The following is a 6,295-nucleotide window of genomic DNA, read 5'->3' on the forward strand; positions in this document are numbered from 1 at the left end:
CACACAGGAAATGTATTTACACACACTGGAGATTATGAATATGGAGATGGACATAGGAATGTACATGGGAATATAAAGTGGGAAAGGTAGTGGAATGGTAGTGGTTCTAAAACAGTGGTAATGAATCCACGGAACACAATACTATCTAATAGCACCAGTAGAGCATCAAGGCTATTAAAAAGGGAAGGACTGTATGAAAATGTATATGCTACCTACACATTACAATACAGCCATACACAAAGGCAGCATACAACAATCGTAACTAACTATGAAGAACAAACAACAAATATCACATAACTCACTGTGCACGCACACCATCCCACAACCCCAGATAGATGTTATTGAGTACGGTTGTTGATGGGTAGAGACGGGGATGTTGCTCTCTGTCACTGATGGAGGTAGAGTGCAAGTATTGTGTGACCTGCATCGTCAAGAAGATGGGCAGCTGTCCGACCCCCTAATAACCTCCCTAACCACCTGTCAGGGCACAGGTCATACAGGTCAGAGAGAGTTTAAAAGGCAGGTAGGTTCCGGACTCGTAGGTTCCGGACGGTCATGGGGGAAGGGGAGTGGAGTGTGCAGCTCAGGGTTGTGAGGTGCTGATTATTTCACCCACAGTTTCAGTGTGCAACAACCATATACGGCTTATGCTCAATATAACAAAGCTTTTCTAAAACTCTCTTTTTAGCTGTATCCTTTATCTGATCTCTGTGGTGTTCTGACGGCCCTAAATAGATTTTCCACTCAGCTTAACTCATCTCTAAACCATAGAAATGGCCATCAATCCTCACCACACACTGTCTTCACACACCTCAGTGCATCAAAACCACAACATCCATGTCACTAAGAGCACAACTCACTCTCTTCATGAGGAAAGCCTGAACAAAGCCTGAAAAATAGACTTTGTAGCTGAGTATGTTACAGTTGATAATGTTGAAAATAATAATTCAAGTATGACAATGTGCACATTGTAATTGAGCAGTTTTAATGTATTTAATGTGCACATTGAAGTATTGCAATTATATTATCTTTCAATAAGGAGCAGGAGTATACATGGAAGTCCTCATGACTGGATCAACAATAGAGTTTCAGCAACTTTTTGAAGTTGTCAAAAGGTTCAAAATGTCAAACTCTGTAACAAGGTCATATTTACATGCTTACACATCAATTACAGGTTATGAATCCATTTCAGCATCATAGAGTAACATGCATCAAACAGGCTAGGTAATCATCATCTCTAGATTATTACTACGAACATCTACTATGTCATAAATTGGAGCAAAACAATCACTCAAAATAAAATGGATAGAAAAGTGATCTCTATGACTGGTGTTTGTCTGTAGTTTTGTATTGAGTTCCAGGGAGTAGTTGAATAAGAATGGGAGTCAACCTATTGTGTCAAGTCACCTCTCCTCTGTAATGTGTTGTCCTCTTTTGGTTGTGTTAATAGCATGTCACTCACCCCCACCCCCACACAGTGAACAAATTCCCAGGTACTCTGCAGTCTTCTGTAAGCACAAGATGAGGTCGTATCTACATTTTGGTCAGGTGTGCATGCTGGCTTTGTGCACACAGGACCGTCCTACCTGCTCTCTGTGTCTCCATGTGGTTTCAGCAGGATGTCTATGTGGTGTCACTGTTGTTCTCTCTATCTTTACTTGCTGTTCATGATGCCCCTGACAGTTTACAGCCAAAGCAAAACAGTCATTTATAAAACAGACTCTATATATTTAGTTATCATATATCAATTACAAACCACAAAGAACTGCTGATGAACCCTATTTGAACTCTCTGAGTTAACAGTCTTATGTATGATACAGCACCATTTATTCTAGATCTATGGGCTCAGGGGGAGGGGCCAGTTTATGATGATGTCATGAGAGGACTTTCGGTACATCCCAAATCAGACAAGTCTTATAAGACTACTGCAGGATGTTCTGTCAGAAGGAGACCAATAGAGGAGGATCCTCTATACCTAAGAGATTGCTTCCTATTAGAACAACACTAACCAGAGAGTGAAACAGACCAGACAAAATGTGTCACATGTTTTGGGGTGTCATGTCCGTCATGCACTCTCAGGTGTTAAACATCAGTTACTGTATGTTTCTGTAAATGATATACAGGGAACGTAAGAATGACAAAAATGTACGTGTTTCATTTTGTAGGTGTTTCCCCCACATATACTCATGATGCTCCACCTTTGTTCACCGTCATACTGTACATGACAAGACAAGACATGCTCTAGGTACAACAGACGCCTATTGGTCGTCTGGAGTACTGTAACTGTTGAATGACATGGTCAAAATAGTGTTAGTTTCCTTTCCATATCTTTAGGTACACTTGTTTAGCTTGACCGGCGCACCTAAATTAAGTGTGAGAAAACAAATAGTATACTATTTTAACTAGAGGTCGACCGATTAATCGGAATGGCCGATTAATTAGTGCTGATTTCAAGTTTTCATAACAATCGGAAATCTGTATTTTTGGTCGCCGATTTTTTATTTTTAAACCTTTATTTAACTAGGCAAGTCAGTTAAGAACAGTTAACTGCCTTGTTCAGGGGCAGAACAGATTTCACCTTGTCAGCTCGGGGGATCCAAACTAGTCCAACGCTCTAACCACCTGCCTCTCATTTAACAAAAGCGCATTTGCGAAAAAAGCACAATCGTTAGACGACTGTACCTAACCATAAACACCAATGCCTTTCTTAAAATCAATACACGGAAGTATATATTTTTAAACCTGCATATTTAGCTAAAAGAAATCCAGGTTAGCAGGCAATATTAACCAGGTGAATTGTGTCATTTCTCTTGCGTTCATTGCACGCAGTCAGGGTATATGCAACAGTTTGTGCAGCCTGGCTCATTGCGAACTAATTTGCTAGAATTTTACGTAATTATGACATAACATTGAAGGTTGTGCAATGTAACAAGAATATTTAGACTTAGGGATGCCACCCGTTAGATAAAATACAGAACGGTTCCATATTTCACTGAAATAATAAACGTTTTGTTTTCGAAATGATAGTTTCCGGATTCGACCATATTAATGACCAAAGGCTCGTATTTCTATGTGTTATTGTTATAATTAAGTCCATGATTTGATAGAGCAGTCTGACTGAGCGATGGAGGGCAGCAGCAGGCTCATAAGCATTCATTCAAACAGCACTTTCGTGCGTTTTGCCAGCAGCTCTTTGCTATCACAGCGCTGTTTATGACTTCAAGCCTATCAGCCTAATGGCTGGTGTAACCGATGTGAACTGACTAGCTAGTTAGCTGTGTGTGCGCTAATAGCATTTAAAACGTCACTCGCTCTGAGACTTGGAGTAGTTATTCCCCTTGCTCTGGCTTTTGTGGAGCGATGGGTAACACTGCTTCGAGTGTGGCTGTTGTCGATGTGTTCCTGGTTCGAGCCCAGGTAGGAGCGAGGAGGGACAGAAGCTATACTGTTGCACTGGCAATACTGTAGTGCCTATAAGAACATCCAATAGTCAAAGGTATATGAAATACAAATGGTATAGAGAGAAATAGTCCTATAAATACTATATTAACTACAACCTAAAACCTCTTACCTTGGAATATTGAAGTCTCATGTTATTAAAAGGAACCACCAACTTTCATATGTTCTGAGCAAGGAACTCAAACGTTAGCTTTTTTACATGGCACATATTGCACTTTTACCACACCAACACTTGGCTAAATTGATTTTTATTGATGTATTATATTAGGTTAAAATAAGTGTTCATTCAGTATTGTTGTAATTATCATTATTACAAATACATTTTATAAAAATCGTCATCTGCTTTTTTGTCCTCCAATTATCGGTATCGAAAAGTCATAATCGGTCGACCTCTAGTAGGGATGTGCCAACACAGGAGCAGTGGTGAAACGTGCCTTCAGCGTCTCGAACGCCATTTCCGCATCCGCCATCCAAAGAAGCCGCTGGGGACCTCCTCTCAGCAGGGAGGTAAGAGGCGTGATCACCGTGCTGAAGCCCCGGATGAACCTCCGGAAATAGTTGGCGAACCCCAGGAATCGTTGGACTGCTTTCACGGAGTTGGGGGATGGGCCTTGACCTGACACGTTGCGCCTCCATCTCCACTCCCTCCGTGGATATGTGATAGCCCAAAAAGGATACGGACCGCTGGAAAAACAAACATGTCTCCTGTTTAACATATAGATCCTGCGCCAACAGACCTCTTGACTAACGAGACATGCTAGTCAGCAGAATAGACCAAAATGTTGTCTATATAGACCACTACACCCCATCCCAGCATGTACCGAAGCACTTCGATGATGGCCTGGAAGACTGAAGGAGCATAATACTCGTAATCCATGAAGGTGTGACACAGCGTGACAGATTTGTTGTTACCTACCCTGACCACCTGAGGGAGGCCCGAAGAGGGAACGCAACACCCTGCTACAATGCAACGTGGAGTGAAAGAGGTGTGGGATTGTAGGTGCGAGTAAGGATGAAAGGCAGAGATAAGTACCATTTAAAGGGAATTTATTCCATCACACGGTTATTTTGGGGAAAAGGGGCTGGACGGAACAAAAGCAAAGATAGTAAATATCTAAGCCCCCTCTCCTACCTTACCTGCCTACCCACTACTTACCTAACTAGCACCACCTGGTGCACTAACCAACATACAGGGGGTGGTCCGCCCAGGTCTTACCTAGTGTGTATAGACAGTAAATACTACGGGTTATGTATGCCCGCAGGCCTCTTGCCTAAGCACTCCCTAGGTGCCTTCCCCTTCCCCCTGGGAACAAATGAAACAGAATAACACAAACAATTTCAATAATCAAAACCACTGCATCCTATTGGCACACACATACCTCAGAAGCAGCGGCTACACAATACTTAACAAAACTCTGAACGACAACTAACACAGAATTTACCCATCAGCTCTATTCTCTGCAACAACCAAGACAGGACATAAAATTAGCTCTATCTGAGCAACAACCAACACAGGACATACCAATCAGCTCCCCAGCAACAATCATCACAGGACACACTCATCTCTGGAACAACCAACATAGGATAACCCTCAGCTATTTGCATCCTCTCCCTTCTGAGCAACAGAACTCTGACTTATATAGCTTCAGAAGGAGTTGGTAATTGAAGACAGCTGCGTCCTGACGAGGGGGCGGGGTCAGCTCTCCAATCATCAATGAGGGCCGACCAATCAGCTGCTTGGGGAGAATTTCAGGAAGCCATCCTGAAACAAACACATACAAATACACAAACCACAACACAGAAGTACCAGAAGTACCAGTGGCACCCCTAATATGGAAGTGGTCCGATGAAGCTGATTCTAAACTAAAGGACTGTTTCGCTAGCACAGACTTGAATACGTTTACTACATCAGTCACCGGCTTCATTAATAAGTGCATCGAGGATGTCGTCCCCACAATGACCGTATGTATGTATCCCAACCGTGGATTAGAGGTAACATCTGCAATGAGCTAAATCTGAGGGACACTAATCCGGATGCTTATAAGAAATCTTGCTATGCCCTTTGACTAAACATCAAACAGGCAAAGCATCAATACTGGACCAAGATCGAATCCAACTACACCGGTTCTTACGCTCGTCGGATATGGCAGGATTTGAAAACTATCACAGATTACAAAGGCAAAGCCAGCTACAAACTGTCCAGTTTGTCCAAGCCTTCCAGACGAGTTAAATATCTGCTCACTTCGAGGCAAGCAACACTGAACCATGCATTAGAGCACCAGCTGTCCCGGACGACTGTGTGATCATGCTCTCCGTAGCCGATGTGAGTAAGTCCTTTGAACAGGTTAACATTCAAAAGGCAGCAGGTCCAGACGGATTACCAGAGCATGCGCTGACCAGCTTGCAAGTGTATTCACTGCCATGTTCAACCTCTCCCTGACCTCCATGCTTCACGGTTGGGATGGTGTTCTTCCTCCAAACACGGCGAGTGGAGTTCAGACCAAAAAGTTATATTTTTGTCTCATCAGACAACATTACCTTCTCCCAGTCCTCCTCTGAATCATCCAGATGGTCATTGGCAAACTTCAGACGGGCCTGGACTTGCGCTGGCTTGAGCAGGGGGACCTTGCGTGCGCTGCAGGATTTTAATCCATGACGGCGTAGTGTGTTACTAATGGTTTTCTTTGAGACTGTGGTCCCAGCTCTCTTCAGGTCATTGACCAGGTCCTGCCGTGTAGTTCTGGGCTGATCCCTCACCTTCCTCATGATCATTGATGCCCCACGAGGTGAGATCTTGCATGGAGCCCCAGACCGAGGGTGATTGACCGGCATCTTG

At 43.2% G+C, this 6,295-nt stretch overlaps 1 long non-coding RNA gene across 1 annotated transcript; it reads right to left on the bottom strand.

Moving 5' to 3' along the window:
- Positions 1–3,691: 3,691 nt before the first annotated feature.
- LOC139561362 (uncharacterized) lies at positions 3,692–5,098 on the bottom strand. Its single transcript, XR_011672115.1, has 2 exons — positions 4,982–5,098; positions 3,692–4,143 (listed from the first exon to the last, which is right to left on the bottom strand). It is a non-coding gene; the product is annotated as an uncharacterized lncRNA (long non-coding RNA).
- Positions 5,099–6,295: the final 1,197 nt, after the last annotated feature.

The sequence above is a fragment of the Salvelinus alpinus genome, chromosome 31 (genome assembly GCF_045679555.1).
Source record: "Salvelinus alpinus chromosome 31, SLU_Salpinus.1, whole genome shotgun sequence".
In the NCBI taxonomy this organism is placed as follows: Eukaryota; Metazoa; Chordata; class Actinopteri; order Salmoniformes; family Salmonidae; genus Salvelinus; species Salvelinus alpinus.